We start from the raw sequence: 17,500 nt of genomic DNA, 5'->3' as shown, positions 1-17,500 counted from the left end.
ATGTTTCCTGAACCTGGATTCACATCGTGACGAGGAAGCATTTCTAGGTGGTGTTTTAATATTTTCACAAATAATCAATACTTCATTAAAGAAATAGAAATGGTACACTCTAGGCCTGAAAGAGAGAGTGAGATAAAAGGGAGCGTCAAAATACCACTTAGTAAACACTCGAGTATGCGTGAGAGAGAATCCTGTTCTTGAATGTTCTCTTAGACCAGTGAAACAGATTTATTTAGTTATGGAAACTATTTCCACAAGGAATGTTAATAAGGATTTTTGTTCTCTATTGGCTCTTTCAAAATTCTGATCTCCATCAATAGGTCTGATTCTCCCACCTGGGTCAACCTGCCTTCCAGTTGTGTTTATTTGTCTTGAAGGCTTGGTGAAAATCCTTAATTCAGGTTACTAGGCAACCCTGCAGGTGAGAAAATATAATGTTTGGCTGACTCCATTTTTGAATGCACACAGTGGCCTAATGCCTTCAAAATAGACTGCAAAGCATGTGCTGATAATTCTCTGCTACATTCTCTAAAGGCGAGGTCAGAAGAAAATTAATTGATGCTGAAAATAATGACAGAAGGAGAGGCACCACTGAGACTTGGTGTGACTGGCATGTGATAATGTTAGCAAGAATCTCAGCATGTGACTGGACAGCATGATGAAAAATATACCCTGTGCGAGGGAAAAACAAGTTACAAAACTTAATTAGTTTTTGACACTTCTTCGTAAGTTATTATCTTTTCATTTGGAACATTGCCTTGGGACATCAATACATAAGAAGAAATGAAACATTCTTATTGTAAATATGAAAGAAAGATGACTTTATATTGTGCCTCTCCTCTTTACATGTCCTTTTGAATAAACAAAATATCCTCTGCAGTCAAAAGGATAGAAAGGAGTGGATGATGCAAATGCATTTGCTCTATCTGCTCTTAGTATGACACCGTCTTAGTCAATGTATGATTCCATTACGATGGATTATGCAATTTTGATTTAAAAAAAAAAGAGGTGGCATCCAAATCAAATGTGGTCAAAATAAGGCTCTTAGATGGGAAGTAGTCAAATTATATCTCCGCTAGCAATAATGCTTCCTGTACAGCAAATGTATTTTTAATTCCTTTCCACTAAGGTTTATACCTAGAAGTAATTCACACTGATTACTAAATAACCCTTGTGAGTTGCTTTGTCTTTTGAATTTTAAAAAATACACTTGCCATGAGCAATGAATTTCATAAACCAGCAGCTCTCATGCTTGATGAATCATTCTTATTTTATGCAGTGCTGTGTGATAGAGAACTGAGATAAAATATTCTATCCACAAGCTATTCGGTACAATTTATCATCAGCGGCTCACTAGTCCAGTGATAATACCTGGCTTGCAGATTGTAATGATCAGATTCTGTTTTTATTTCAAACAGGAGCAATTCCGAATACCAGAGTTTTTAATTTACATACATTAGTGAGGTTCAAATGTGGCAATAGCTACAAGCAAATTCACTTGCAAACTGAATGCTCGCCTTGCATAATGGGTTCCCTTTAGCAATTACTCACCAGTGGAGTACCCAGATAAAAATGAAAACAAAGAGAAAAAAGGAAAATGATGATACATACACCATAGTATGGACTACGATAATTACTGAACCACAGTGAGGGTCACGTTTATATCCGTTTTAGTAATGATTTTGTGTACCCTTCCTCTGTATTGAATTCCTAATGTAATCTTCTTTCTATTCTATGATGCCTTATTCTTCATCTGCAAATTTTTAAAGTTTCAATACTAGCTTCCTAGTATACAAAAATGGCAACACATTAGTATTAATAAGACTGGTTACTGACATCTTAGAAGACTAAAATATGGAAACATCTGCTAACTACACACACATACACACAGACACACACAGACACACACACACACACACAACCCCCACAACTGCACAAATTATACCAGGTCAAACGTTTAGTAAAACCGACAGGCTTATAATAAAATACCTCTTACAGTTACATCACTTTTACACTGACCACAGTATTGAGCTTGAATTCCCAGCAGCATCATTACTAGACATTTTCTGCCACCTTTCTAAATCTGAAAAGCTTCCTACATTTAGTGAAGATTAGGTAATGCTACATCCAATCAATAGCAGCTATCAATTCTATACCTTGTTCAGCAGAACAAGTTGATTAAAGCAAGTAAAAGGGCTGACTAAATATTGTTTAAAAGTAGATGTTTCTTAAAACTAATCTGTAGTTTTGAGAAAATATACTACTCAAACACAATAACAAACACAGATTATGACATACGCAATAAGAGTTGCTCATTGGCCATTTTAATCCCGTAATATTATTGAAAAACCAGTACAGAGGCTCCAGTATAGAACAGGAGCTTTGGATTCAATCTGCATTTCCAGACTCTGGGTTGTTTATGATGTGATCTTATGGTTATACATATGAAATCTCTTTTTAGGTTTATCAGCGCTTTTCTAAAAACACTTGTTTATCAGCAAGGTCAATAATATTCTAAAGAAGTCATAACACTGTCTCTGGAAAAAAGTCATTTCCAAATTCATGTATTAGTCCCAACAGAGTGAGTTTTTTCATTTCTAAACCTGAGCAAAGTGTGCAAAACCACCTATACTGCTCCTAGAACAAGCCATACTCACAAGACACAGATGGATTGAATATACGACAAAATAGCTGGCGTGGCTGATCTCATGGTGCCTGCCTCCATGATGGAGATGCTGTGGACATGAGTGGTTTCTGGTTGCCACCTCATCAAACAGTTCTAGATATGGTCGCTTTACGTTAGAGGAGACTCACTCTTTTCTTCCAGTGTTGTAACAGTCACATATTGCCAATACCTGGACATTTTAGCCTTAGTTAGAAATCAGTCAAGGAACCTGTGCAGGGAGTTGTATGAAAAAGATGGGTAGGTTGTGAATTCAGAAAATTAAAAACAAAAACAAAAACAAAAACACCTCTGTATTTATAATGCTTCACGGTGTGATAAAACAGCCTGTCTTTTCCCTGGTTATGAAAAGATTATCAGGAGAAGTGGCAATAACACTTTTTCAAAAAAACATTACAAATAAGAAATTGGACACTTTACATTTTCAGACCTAGCCTGGGTTCTGGTTTTCAAACTCTCCAGGGTGGTGTGGTTAGACCATTACAGTTGGTTCCAGTCCTTCCAGGCAGCGCTCAGTCACTGAAGTATTATGGTATATTTGTTTAACCATGCTGTTGCTCATCTTCCCCACCCCAAAGCCCAGTGGCAAGTGTGGCAGTCATGAGAGTTAAAAATACGAGATGAATCTTGGCATACATTTAAAAACTCCAAAGATAAGTCTTGATTCTTAACAGACAATTTGTATCTGTAATAAAGAATCAAAATACAGATTTTATTGCTATACTAGTAAGTTTTCTAGAAAATTAACTTCCTTGAAGTTATAGTGAAAAAACTGCAATTCATATTAAGTGTTAGCATCTATCTCTCTATATTCTATAGAAATCAGCTATATCTTCTGTATTCTAAAATAATACAATTTCTATAAATAAACTATGTGTGTAATAGTCAGCTATCTTACCTAAGCTGTGTAAAGTCATGTAATTTTTATAAATTTCTATTTTTCAAAATCATTTTCATTATTTCCCAATATAAACTGTCCATTCAAGTCAGATAATGTACTTGCCTACCCTACCTTAACCTTAAAATTTAGGCTTGTGGACTTTGGCAATTCCACAACCATCTCCAAATATACTTTCTATAAATTAATATTTCTCTCCTGATTTAAACTACCATGCAAAACTCGCTAAGATTTTTGGCCTTCCACAATCTAATCCTTTGAATCCCTCCTTTTTTAAAGGTTTCAATATTTGTAATGAAACTTGGTTTAATAGATTTTACAATGGTACTTAGAATAGCCCTTACTGTATATTCCATGAAAATTGAACAATAAGCCTTCAACTAAAATACGTGCAAAGATTCAATAAGCTGGGGCAACTTGGAAGACAGTGACTAGTACTTCACGTAAAGACTTGGAGGTGGGCAGATCACCTGAGGTCAGGAGTTCGAGACCGGTCTCATCATGGAGAAACCCCATCTCTACTAAAAATACAAAATTAGCCGGGTGTGGTGGTGCATGCCTATAATCCTACTCGGGAGGCTGAGGCAGGAGAATTGCTTGAACCTGGGAGGCGGAGGTTGCGGTGAGCTGAGATTGCGCCATCACACTCCAGCCTGGGCAACAAGGGTGAAACTCCGTCTCAAAAAAAAAAAAAAAAAAAAAAAAAAGACTTGGATCATTTTTGTTATGAAGATCAAAACGGCTTAAAATATACATGGCTTCAGCCTGGACAACACAGCGAGACCCCATCTCTACAAAAAATAAAAATAATTAGCCAGGCATGGTGGTGCGTGCCTATGGTGCAAGCTACTCAGGAGGCTTAGGCAAGAGGATCACTTGAGCCCTGAAGGTTGAGGCTGCAGTGAGCCATGTTTATGCCACTGCACTCTAGCCTAGGCTACAGAGTGAGATCCTGTCTCAAAACAAACAACCAAAACCAAAAAAATTAATATGGCTATTATTTTCTGTGGTTACTATTTTACTTTTTCCTATATTGTCAAATGTCAAATGAAAGGAAATCTTTACTCTCTAAACTCAGACTTTCACTGATTTTTATTTAATCATTTGTTCTTCTGTTATCAGATGTAATTACAATGAAGAAGGAATGAAACAGCGGGGGTTGCATCTTGTCTTCCATTTTCCCTGGGACTTGAAAAGGCTGCTTATATGAATTCTCCTGGAGGAAGCCACTACTTTGTACTTGACTCTCTCCTTGCAGGCTGACAGCTGGCCCAGAGACAACTTGATTGTGAAAATGTCTACTGAGATGGACTTCAACTGGGAAGAGGCTTGATTTGTCCACACACGCAAACACACACACACACACACACAGAATGACAGGCCAGCCGCCTTCTCCATTTCTATCCATTTTAACTAGATTTAAAAATGTTTGATAGGATACTTTGCTAGTTACATAGTCACATAAGATATATTAAAACGGCTACCTTTAAATAAAACTACAAATCTACACTTAATTCTTTTTTTGAGTAGATAGTTTTGTACTTAGGTTAAACTAGAAATTTGGTTCTAAAAAGTGAAAGGAGAATGTTGAGGCTAAAGAGAGAAAACTATTACAGTCTCCTGTATAGAACACATTTTCAGTTTGGTTTTATCATGTAGAGTATATAGAGAAGTGGCAGCGCATTATTCTGATTCTAGTACTGTTCATATTCTCTAAAAGCCAAAATTTGTAACTTAACAACAGGGGGATATGTTGCCACAGAGCAAAAGAAATCTGTGGTCAAACATGAAAGAGAACTTTCCAAAGCACATTTTCCTGGATTCTGTATATGTGAACCTCTTCTCGTATATGAAATGCATGAGAACCTCTTCTGAGAACAAAATCTGACACAAAATCTACTTCAAGAGCAAAAACAAAAACCTCTTTGTCCATTTTCAGCTGAAAATTTGGAAATACCTGCATTCATCCTAGTATCACTGCATAAAATTTTAACCTGCCAGCTATAGAGGTGCAAAAGTATTTCTACCCCAAAAGTTATTAAAATTAATAAAAGAAGATGTCTAATTGGGTCTTTTCATGTCAACTTCATTGCCTTGTACATATTTATAGCTGAGCCATAAACCTTTGAAAAGTTCTGCTTTTAATAGAAGTAACAGAAACATCACCAAAAAAAAAAAAAAAGTTCTGTTAAGATAAAATACTTAAAATGCTTGTTGGGCTTATGAGTCAGAAGAGAAAGGGCCAGTGGGCATCAAGGTCAGGTTTTCCTATAGAAGAAGATCAATTTTAAGTGGAGTGCATTAATTACTTCAACACTGACTTTTAAAGAGCTTTCCTACTCAAACCAGTCTTATGTACTCATAAGAATCACCTGTATTTGTCTATTTAATTATTGTTTTGATTTGTGTGTGTAGTTGATTCTTCAATAATGATAATCTTACCACCAAGATTAGTGTTTAAAAAAATGAGAAAGGAAAAAGAAAAACAATGAAAAAGAAAAAGCAACAGAATGAAACTACAGACCAACCTCTTTTTAATAGTCTTTTTACATGATTCCTGTTTTAAATGAGTAAATGATGGCAATTACACTAACTAAACTGTTTTATGGCTTCTGATCTTAGAAATGGTGGATAAAGTGAAATCATTTTTATAGTAGCCAATATACATCCCCAAATTCATCTGCTGGAATTATAGAAGAGCAAAAGCAAATCCATGTGTGTTTCCTAAAATGAATCTACTTTGTAGAGATATGAATTTGCATTGAAGATTTCATTCCGTTTACCGTTTGAAATCAAGTAGGGATTTTTAACTTCAAAACAGTTTATCTCACTTTTAAAAACTGTTCTTGCATTTGAAAAATCTGTTTAAAAATTATTTTATAAATCAACAAATGCACAGACCCATATGGAATGATTTAAAATAATTTTAAGTACATATATTTGAGAACGTCTGTATGCATGCCACCTCTAATAGTGCTCTTTTTTTTCCTTAAAGACAATCACAACTTCACCCCTAATCAAAGATAAAGGAAGCTCTAAAATGTTCCTTGGAAGGTAACCGTAATTCCTTCTCATTCTGTGCCTCATTCTATGCTTCACATGAGGCAGAAGCAGCAGAATAATGCCCATTGTTATTGTATGGTTACAGTGTCCTGCAAGTCTGGACAAGTTATTAGGTCAGACACTAACTTCCTTAGTAGAAAAATGATGTGTTCTCCTTTGTGCTCTCTTCAGTAATGGCTGGAGTCAGTGCTAATTAAGGCCCCGCGGCAATGTGGTTCCAGAGAGGTCAGGGACTTCTTTCTGACACCTAAACAGTGCTCAACTCAAAGGAACTGCCCCTAATCTGAAATGATGTGATGTAGAGCTGGCCTTTCAGATTCACCGTATATTTAAAGGAAAATGACAGTTAATGGCAGGGGTGTCAAAAAAAGAGCAGATGGAGAAGCTGGAAAAATGTCACTCTGTGGCTATGTTTACCTGCAATTAGTTTCTCTACTTAAGAACCAGTAGACAATACAGCCCTGGGCACCTTGTTACAACTTTGGTGTTCCTAAAATGTTGTGAAGAAGAAATCTGCATCAGGCACTCCCTGGAAGAAATAACTTCTGAAAAACCAAAGAACTATTTGCTTAAGGATCTCTCTATTATTGGACCCTCCTTTCTCCAAGAAACATATAATCTTGTCCAGTGATCTTCCAGAATGATTAAACCATAATCTTTATTAGTGGTAGTAATAATAACACAAATAATAAATTCACAAATATTTCTTATTGGGAATAAACCATTGTGGTATTTAATTCTGGAGTCATTTTCTTTTGCTCCTTGAGGCACAGATCTTGTGAAACTGAAGCAATAGTCAAAAGAGAAGCCAAGATTTATTGTCAGTTTGTTTTGGTAGACAACTGCACAGCTCACTAATTACTTCAAAATTGTAAAGTTTGTTTGCACAAATCTGTTCCTTGCTTTTTTTAACCTCCTCCCCTCAACTAAACAGCAGTGACACACTTGCATGTCATGAACTTGAACTGATGTTGTATTTATCTCAGAATTTTTTGTTGCTGTTACATTATAGAATCACTTTTCACAATAGAATGGCTGAAGTTGGCCCAGAGCTCTGGCCATATAGCATTAGGTTTTGGAAGTATTTGTAACTGATTATAAGAATTTCTTCCAGAGTAAACGAATATATTAGGTCACCACCTTTGTAACCAAGTCCCCAAATTACTTGAAAAAAATACAATTCAAATTTTAAAATTATATCTGTGGACTTAAAGGATTCATGGTTGCATAGTTAAGATGTACACATTAAAATCATGACGCACATTCATGAGTAATATCTATATATTAAGTGGTGTAAGGTTTTGTATAGAATATATTTTTCATAATATAATGTGCAACTTTAATACATACTGAATCATACATTTTCAGTATTCACGTGAAAAATTACTAACCATAGAATTTTAAAAGTTACAGATAATTTATGCTACAACCTTCACTTTACAGATGAAGAAACAGAATCTCTGAGATGTTAGGTGATTACCCCCACTTAATAGTAAGACTGAGATTAAAATCCTGTTTTCTCCACACTCATGTAGTAGAGTGATTTTTCTTCCTTACTCTGCCAGCTTTTCTTCCTAAAATAAGTTCAGTACTTTGTACAGGAATGAAATTTCTCAACATTTTAAATACAGTAAAAATAGCTCCAGGCATAAAAATATGTTCTCAAATTTGGTATGCCAATATGATATTAATATCATTTATAAAGACAGTACATAAATGGGAATTTATCAAAAGTTTTCTACGTTAAAATCCAAACCTTCTATCTTAAAACATAAGAATTCTAGAGTTTTTTCCCCAAACTGAACTTCAATACATCAGATTAATGGTTTTCTTTGAAACAGCTAACGTTCCAGGACACCATATAAGCTGTGATGGTATGTAACAGACACCGAAAGTGACCAGAATCAGCAGTGCTGTGTGATCTGTATAAAAAGTGAAGAGAGAATTTATGAAGTAGGATTCTCCAAACTCTTGAAATTCAGAAAAATATGATTGAAAAGTACCTCAATGAATGGCAAGGAAAAGACATTTCTGCTCAAAGTGAAGGTGGAGAATCTTTTGTGCTATGTTTAATCAGTTTTTCAGTCTGTTTCTGACTTGTATTTTTGGAGCAAATTGAAGTCAGATATTAAGCAAAAGAACTTATTGAAAGTTTTTTGCTTTAATTTTAGTAAGAAACAATCTACCAAGAGAAAACTGCAAGGCATAGGCCTCCAGGCCCCTTTAAAAATTCTTCTCTGGTTGAGTGGCTGTTACTCAACCAAGGCAGACCTCAGTAATCCATCCTTCAGTGCTCATGCAAGGCTGGATGGAAACTCAAACTTTATCCCTGGGAACCTAAAAGGTAGCAAGCTTCTGTAACTGAATTGTTCCAACTTGGGAATTATGCTACTGGATTAAAAATGGGGCTGTCCTTTACATTACACACACACACACAAATACCAAATAGGCAAGAAAAAGATAACTGATGATAGTAGTTCAATAAGTCCTCAAAACTTGGAGCCAGAGATTTATTCCTTTCACAGAAGACCAAACTTGATTCATTAGAAGATAATTAAATATTATCAGTGCTTTAGTTTTAAACCTTTTAATCAAAGTTTTGTCTCAAGCCAATAATTCTTTATGTAGAGAATTTTGGAAAAATTTAATGTTTCCAATGGAGACCTTAATTTTTTATTTTTACTTTTTATATTTGAGTGCTTTGGTCTGTTATCCTTTCAATAATACCACTTTTAGTAATAATTCATTATTGTGATGCTTTATAACAAGCATACAAGAGTCATGTTGAATAAAAACCACAGCTCCATCACTTCTCAATTTTGTGACTTAAGATTATCTAATATCTGTGACTAAATTTCCTAAGATGAAAATCAGAGATAGTAACAATTTTCCCCTCAATTTGGCTGTGATAAAGTTTAAGGAATTAATACGTTTAAAGTATATCCCAGTGCCTAACACAAAGCAAGCAATCAATTAATTATTATTATTACTAGAAACTGCCTTGGACCATGTATATAGGAAAGCGTACTTTCTCAACCACTTAATTATACATAAACAATTTATAAAACCACATTCAGATGCATAGAACAAATTGTCCAGGCTTTTCAATATGCAAATACAGATAAGCATCAATAGGACAACTCATATTTTGACATAAATAATCAGTAATGAGAATGAATCTTTTAGAAGTTACCGCCATGTCACATGAAATCAAATCTGAAACAAAATCAAGCAAGTATTGTACATTTTAAGTGAAATCCAAATAGCTATTTACATAGCAAGCTGTAAAATCTCAGAAGATTCTGTCGTGCATTCATATCTGAAAAACTGTTTTTGTAAATGCATATGCACATTTATTTACATATTTATATGACAGGCTACAAAGACACTAATGAAACAGCCTATTATTTCTAAAATAATTTAACACTATTTTCAATTCCATTAATAGCATAGAAATTAAACTTTTAAAACCCTACACAAACAAATCAAGATAATTCAGATCTCAAATCCACAAATTGAAATGGAGATTTGGTAATTATCTGACTAATTTGATTAATGGAGATGAATAAACTAGATAATTCTGACCCACAGATCTGTGTTGATCCTGAAATGCTTACTTTGACTGTATAAATCAATTTAAACTGGTTAAATGCTAAATGTACTGTCTTCACAGCATAAAGTGAAAATGAGATTCTGCAGTCATTTAGTTATCTTTATTAATGCAGAAAGCTAAAAACAATTGCCTACCATGATATGCACATATTTATTTCCTGACAAAATATTGTTTTTGCACAACACAGATATAGTCTAAGGCTCACTCATTATCCTTGGTAATTTTGCTCTATGATTCCCCATTAGAGCACTTCATACAAATGTTTCTTACAAATTGCTCTATTATGCCATAATCAAAAGACAGAATTTAGCCAAAATGTTTGTTTACCATTTTGTAGACAGTCAAAACAGTCTGTTGGTGCACTCTTTGATATTAATTCCTACTCATCCAGGAGTGGATTTTGGCCAAAATGCTTAATTGCTCTTTTGAGGACTTTTACAATCATATGTCAGTTTAGTCTTACATGAGCCAACAGCCACGAAATAATAGAAGTCACTTAATACTGAGCCAGCTGATTTCTTTGTCTACCATATAATGACAAATAAATACTTTAGTTGCAAACTTTCCAGAATACAAAATAACACACTTGTGTGAAATAAATGTTTTCATGAACTATTTTATTAATCTAATTTAATCATCAAGGCAATGTTGACAGTATGCTAAAATAATCTCATCAGTTCCCTTAAAAACATAAGCAGCACAGTAACCATAATCAACTTAAACAATTTACTTAGTATGGCCCAGACCCCAGACCTGCACTTTAAATATTTCACTTTTTCCTTTGTATACAAAGAACTAAAAACCTGGCTCTTTATAACAAAATGCAATTATTTGATTTGATATTGCATAGATCTCATAATGTAACTGGCTGTGAACAGCATTGATTTGGGAGAAATTCAGTTTTCAACTAGTCAGCTTTCATATGTCTTCAAACACCCCAAAATGGCATTTCAATGTCCAAAGTCTATTTGACCAGAACTAACTCAGAAACGATTCATGTTAATCCACCAGAATCTCTACTGTAAGTTGAACAGCATGGAAGATGTAGTAGAAGCAGGAGACATATTTTTAAAAAATTGAAATCTGGACTGAGAGCCAAGAGGCAAAATTAGAACAAATAAATTAATAATCAAGAATAAAATTCGATATGTAACTGAATGCTAAGTTCTACAATACAGTAAGTACTAGAGAAGATCACTGATGAGGGATGTATAGCAGTGCAGGCCAAAGTTCTGAGGCTTTCCTCAGAATAAATGCTAGCCTATAAAAGATAACTGAGGATTGTTAAGCAAAGAAGCAATGGTGCTTCTGGAAATATGGACAACACATAAGGAATGTGAGAAGACTATGAGCATGTGGTTCCTGTTGTGCAGGAAGTAAGGAAGAAGTAAGGTTTCCTAACTGGAGACAACTATGTTACTATCCAACCTGATATCTTCCCTTCATAAGATTCCAAACTCCTCAGGCCTTCCTGACCTCTGCCAGTTACTACTTGTGTAAATCACTTAGCCTGAAAGGATTCTCAATTTTCTTATTTATAAAATAAGGAACATGTTGGTACCACCTGTTTACCATTACTCTGAGGAATAATTGGGCTTGGATGTGTGAAGTACTTAAATAGTAGTGGGCATACAGAGATTGGTCAGTAAAGGTCGGCTATCATCAACATCATCATCATCATTATTAATCATTAACTATCTTTTCCTAAGCCTGGCTCATGGTTTCAGTCATATTTTCTTTTTTCTTTTTTTTCCTTTTTTTTTTTTTGAGGTGGAGTCTTCTTGCTCAGTCGCCCAGGCTGGAGTGCAGTGGCGCGATCTCGGCTCACTGCAACCTCCGCCTCCAGGGTTCACGCCTTTCTCCTGCCTCAGCCTCCAGAGTAGCTGGGACTACATGCTCCCGCCACCGCATCCGGCTAATTTTTTTTTTTTTTCTTTTTTTTTTTTTAAGTGGAGATGGGGTTTCACCGTGTTAGCCAGGGTGGTCTCGATCTCCTGACCTCTTGATCCGCCCACCTCGGCCTTCCAAAGTGCTGGGATTACTGGCGTGAGCCACCGCGCCCGGCCACTTTCAGTAATATTTTCTAATCTTGTTTTCTAACAAGTACCATGCATCTCAGCCAAACTGCACTACTGACCTCCAACACACCCTGTGGTTTTCAAACTCAGAGCCTTTGCTTCCCATGTTTTACTTCATCTGGAATATCACTACCTAATCACTTCCCTCTCCTCTTGTTGAAAATCTGCCCGTATTTCAAGATTCTCTTTTTCTATAGTCATGCATTTTGTTTCAGATTTATGTATTAGCTACCTTATCTGGGTTCTCATGACCTGTTCTTACCTGTCTTATAACACTTGATCACATACATTCTATTTTCCCCTTAAACTATAAACTGAAATGCAAAGACATGTTTTTGTTGGGGACTCATATGACAGTATGCCAATAAGATTTGAAACAATATAAAATTGTTGTTTTGTCTTGATTTGAAAACAATATAAAATAGTTAAAATATGGGATGTAAAATATGCATTTATACACAGTGATTACGTTATTTACAGGAAAAGAGATTGTGTAACCTTGAGTTAACAAATTTGACTACCCCCCATGGCAAAATAAATATGTTGGTCATTTGATCTTCCTAGAAAATGACAGCAATCATGCTATGGATGGTTTATGCCAATAAATCTCATGCTTTGAGCTTTTCTTCATCATGGTGAACAAATAGCCCCGAACCTCTGAACCTCAAAAGTGCTGTGAACAGTGGCACACTCTTGCTAAGGGGCTTCTGGTTTTCAAACTGCAATCAGTGATCCCTGGCCGAAGTTCTACCTATGGGAACACAATTATTCAGGGCTTTTTTCTTTTTTGCTTTTTGTAACAAAGATATAATTATTACATGTTACATAAAAACTTAGCTAGGGAGTATAGAATATTATTTTATACATTTCTTATTTTTTGGGTTGGGTTATCAGGAGATACTAAACCAAAACTTGGTACACACTATAGATACTAAAAGATATGACTATTAAAATATCAACACTTCTGAAATTCGACACATTTGATGTGTCTACTGTTTACTATATCGCATTGACTTGTGTCTTATCAAAGCTAATTTCCATTGAACTATGTGTTATAAACTCAGGTAATCCCCTTATCTAAAATGCCCAAAAAAGTGAAATTTATGATCATCGATGTCTAACTTCATATCAGATACTTTACATGAAACTATTCTATACGTTGTTAGTAGTTTTCCCAGATAAGAACTGATAGCTAGCGAAGGAAAAGAAAGAACAAAATGACAATTTTTGTCATTGATTTCGAATAGCAGGGGATTATCATGGAAATGCTTTTTTTAAAAGTTCTGTCTCAAAATGTCTGCTCATTCTCTATAGCGTGTTAATTTCTAGAATAGTTAAAACAATAGATTCTGAAGTTAGACTGCTTTTCAAATGTCAGCTCTACTACTGAAATAATGGAGCTGTGTAAATTTATAAATAGACTTGACCTCTCTAAAGCTCAGTTTCCTCACCTGTAAAATAGGAATAAAATAATATCTACGTTACGGGTTTGTTTCAAGAATTACGTGAGTTGAGGAAATCAAGCGGAAACAAATATTTCCTTTTGTTACTATATTCAGTGAACCAGTTCAGATTCAGAGTCAAAATCTGGACTGTTTTACTGGTAACAGATAACCAGTTTATTGGCAAAAGATCTATACAAAGAAAGTAGAGAACATTCAAGCCAAATGACCATTTGCATCCGAACTATCTATGTAATTGAGAAAAATGTGCCACCTTAGTCTAAATTCTTTGAAAAATTGCCTCAATTCTCCACCTCACTTGGCATCTATCGACAAGGTTTTAATGTCCACTACCCACTGAAAGTCTTTGTATTTCAAATAAAAATAATAGCTGCCGTCAAGTATGTTAATGTCTATAATCTTTGTAATTTTTGTAAATTATAACTGTCAGTGGTCACAAACCTACCCAATGAAAACATAAGGTAACAATTTAGCCTTTGTATTACTATTCTCAGAAAAGAAGAGCCACTTGTAGGAAACTTAAGTAGAAAGGCAAATTTATAACATTTATTCTAAAAATAGGTTTTTTTTTTCCTCCTCTCCCAATGGGATTATTTCTGAGGGAATATTTGCCTGCAAAAATCTGCAGCTAAAATTTTACCACTGTTTCCACCGATTTCCATTATAGGGTGAAGATCCACAATGCTACTTTAGCTTCTGTAGACAACATTTAAAGAATACGTATCTTTCAAAATATGTTCAAAATATCTAGAATACCATGAAACCATTTTAACTAATATACAGATTTCAACTATGTTGCTGCCACATATGAATAAAATTCATTTGACTCAGTATGGTATAGTCTATAAACATCACAATTTTCTTCATTATAGAAAATGATTCTAGGGGGATACAGCTTTACATTATAAATTTATGTAAATTTAATTATATTTTTGCCCTGATGATTAAAAATGCTTTTAGTCTAGACTAACATAGCATGTTAAAATTTCATCAGATATTTCCTCAATTAAAAGGTAGTACCAGATTTAAATATTTGCAACTATTAGAAATGAAGAGATCTAATTAATATTAGCTGTGGATTGTGTATTTCATATTTTTATTTTGTAGAACTTTGTCATTTTAATGACACCAACTGATCAAGTAACGCATAGCCTAATTAGAATATATATTGGCACATTCTGTTAAGATGCCAATAGTCTGGGGAAAAAAGTAGGAGCTAAAGCTGATTCAGTATTTTATTATATTTAAACATAATAAAAATTCACTTGAGTTTTAAAAAAATTTTGGAAGAATAATAATTCTCAGTATGCCTACGAATGGACCCTTGGAGGATGCTTGTTTTTGGTAATTACAGGCTGCTTGGATGTTTAAATATGTCATAGACTTTAAGTCTAAAGGTAACCCTGCAGTGTTCCTGCTATATATTCTGGCTGTCCTCAAAATAATTACAGAGTGGAGCTTGACTGTCATTCATGGGTATCTATTCCATTGTGTGAGGAGAAAAAGAAAATGGCGGCCCACACATTAGCACATCACTCATGGCTAGAGCAATGACAAGACAGATTAGGATGTATATTAAATCTCACACATGACTGCCTTTCTGTATCAAGGTAAAAAAATACTTGCTCTTACATACATTAGGGACCAGTGTTGGTCTGACATCTACATTAATATTGACAGCATATCAACAATTTTTTTTTACATTTACTGAGTCAATAACTAGCCTAAACCTGGTAAAACTTAGATAAGAAATGAAAAATGTGTTTAGCAGGCAGCCTTATTTTCTCACATCTAAAAACATAAAATAAAATAAAATAAAAACTTTAACCCCCAAATAGCACTGAGCTTTTATGAACTATCAATTCTACAATGATATATCAACTGGCATACACAGCTGTGACTTGGCAATCTAATCTTATTTGTCAAACAAGAAATTTGGCAAAGAACGGTTCTAGAAAAAGAAAGTCCTGCACAGACAATAACATAAATATTATATGCATAAAAGACTAATTATTTTAAAAAGCTGGATTACCATCATTGTATTATTTCATCTTCTATACATTATTTTCAAAGACAAGAAGAAATTGCTAGGTAGTAATTCGGCTTCAAAATAACCACAGATGAGAAACATACACAAAGCTTACAAAATGGGAAATACTCAATTTTTAATTTGTTTGCGATTTTTAATGTATTTATTGATATTTACGATGTTGACAATTGGAAGCCCCATTTGAACCGGGTTAGAGAAGAAAAGTCGTTATTTACTTTGTTTTAAAATATCACAAAACTAAATAAAAACCCATCTTTATTTCAAGGTAATACCTGGGTTTCATTAATAATTAAATGTTGCTTTCCAATGATGGCTGTCTTACATTTTGAAATGTGTTAGTTTTACCATTATTCTCAAAGACACCATAATGCTCTTAAGGTGCACACATATTTTATATACATTATGCAAGAATGCTGCCAAATGAAACATTCATTTTTCCTAGCTTCACAGTATCACCGAATAGGGAGAGATATAAACAAATCAATATATACTTTTTTAAAAAAAGAAAACAACACTGGAGTCTGTTATTCTTCAAAAGTGTATGTTCAAATGGTTAGCATTTCAGTTTTAATAATTAAAATATGGTTGGAAGCATCATGGAGGACCAATATTCAGGAGAAACAAAATCAGAAAGCAACCAAGCAAAATTATTTTTATTTTAAATGCATCATGCAACAACACGTCAAGTGCTGTTCATCTCCAAAGTCAGACGAGCTTTCATTAAAACACGCCTTTGATAAAAGACTACCTTTCTCCCTTTTCCAGCACTCTGTGGAAGATGATTCAGGTTAAAGTGATGTTCTTAGTAATAATTATCTTTATAAGATTCATGCTATCATTTATGTACATCCTTGAAAATGATGCCATTTCGTGAGGCCATGACAAAATTGTATACATGATTATAAGCCCTTCCATCAGGCAACCCTATTGGTAAACAATGGTAGGAATAAGAGGCCTTTCTATGCTCTTCTGCTAATGCTGTGCTAGCCTCTTCTAGCAAGATATATGTAAAAAAAAAAGATGTAGAGAAATGCCTGGCAGAGAAGAATAACTTGCACTTTAGTGCTTGAAATGTTTATAGCATGAGAGCTGATTAATTAATATCAATAGAGTCCCTTAAAAAGTTAAAGAATCGTTTTAACAAGCAATGAAACTATTATGATTATGAGAGAGGCATATCCTGTCCTTCACCAGGGGTTGTTTTTACGCTCAACAAAGTGATGTGAAATTAACTATTTTCATAAACAGATGGTCTTTCGGATAATGGCTTGTACTTTTTAATTTCCTTTTTGGCAGGACATCATGCCAAATGTCAGCAATGTCGATAGTCTTCATTAGAAGTTGTCTGATATTATTGGGATATTTTGTACAGATATCCAGTTGTTTCCCAATATTATAAATGGAAAGCAGAAAGGTTTAAGAAGGTACAGAAAGATAAAAATGTAATATACTGAATTAAGAAAAAATGAATCCATATTAAATTCCAAGATTAAAAATTTAAGGCTCAAAGTATTCACTATTTCTTTCCATCTCTACTGCATTGCTATCTTTAAATAGCAATGTAATCTTTAAATACACTCACAGAAAACAACTTTTGTTCTTAAACCTTATTCTTAACAAGGGGTAAGTGATGCCCCATTTATAACATTTTC

At 34.3% G+C, this 17,500-nt stretch overlaps 1 protein-coding gene and 1 long non-coding RNA gene across 11 annotated transcripts in view; one reads left to right on the top strand and one right to left on the bottom strand.

Moving 5' to 3' along the window:
• The window catches only part of LOC134761946 (uncharacterized), a 13,826-nt gene extending 8,686 nt beyond the window's left edge, over positions 1–5,140 (top strand). Inside the window, exon 2 of the long non-coding RNA XR_010141207.1 lies at positions 4,704–5,140. This is a non-coding gene — a long non-coding RNA (uncharacterized LOC134761946). The remainder of the gene's footprint in view (positions 1–4,703) is intronic.
• The window catches only part of ZFHX4 (zinc finger homeobox 4), a 186,552-nt gene that overhangs the window by 66,359 nt on the left and 102,693 nt on the right, over positions 1–17,500 (bottom strand). The gene's annotated exons all lie outside the window — the stretch shown is intronic.

Source organism: Pongo abelii, chromosome 7 (assembly GCF_028885655.2).
Source record: "Pongo abelii isolate AG06213 chromosome 7, NHGRI_mPonAbe1-v2.0_pri, whole genome shotgun sequence".
NCBI classification, from domain to species: domain Eukaryota; kingdom Metazoa; phylum Chordata; class Mammalia; order Primates; family Hominidae; genus Pongo; species Pongo abelii.
The sequence above is the reverse complement of the archived record's forward strand: the minus strand, read 5'-3'. Positions and strand labels throughout refer to the sequence as shown.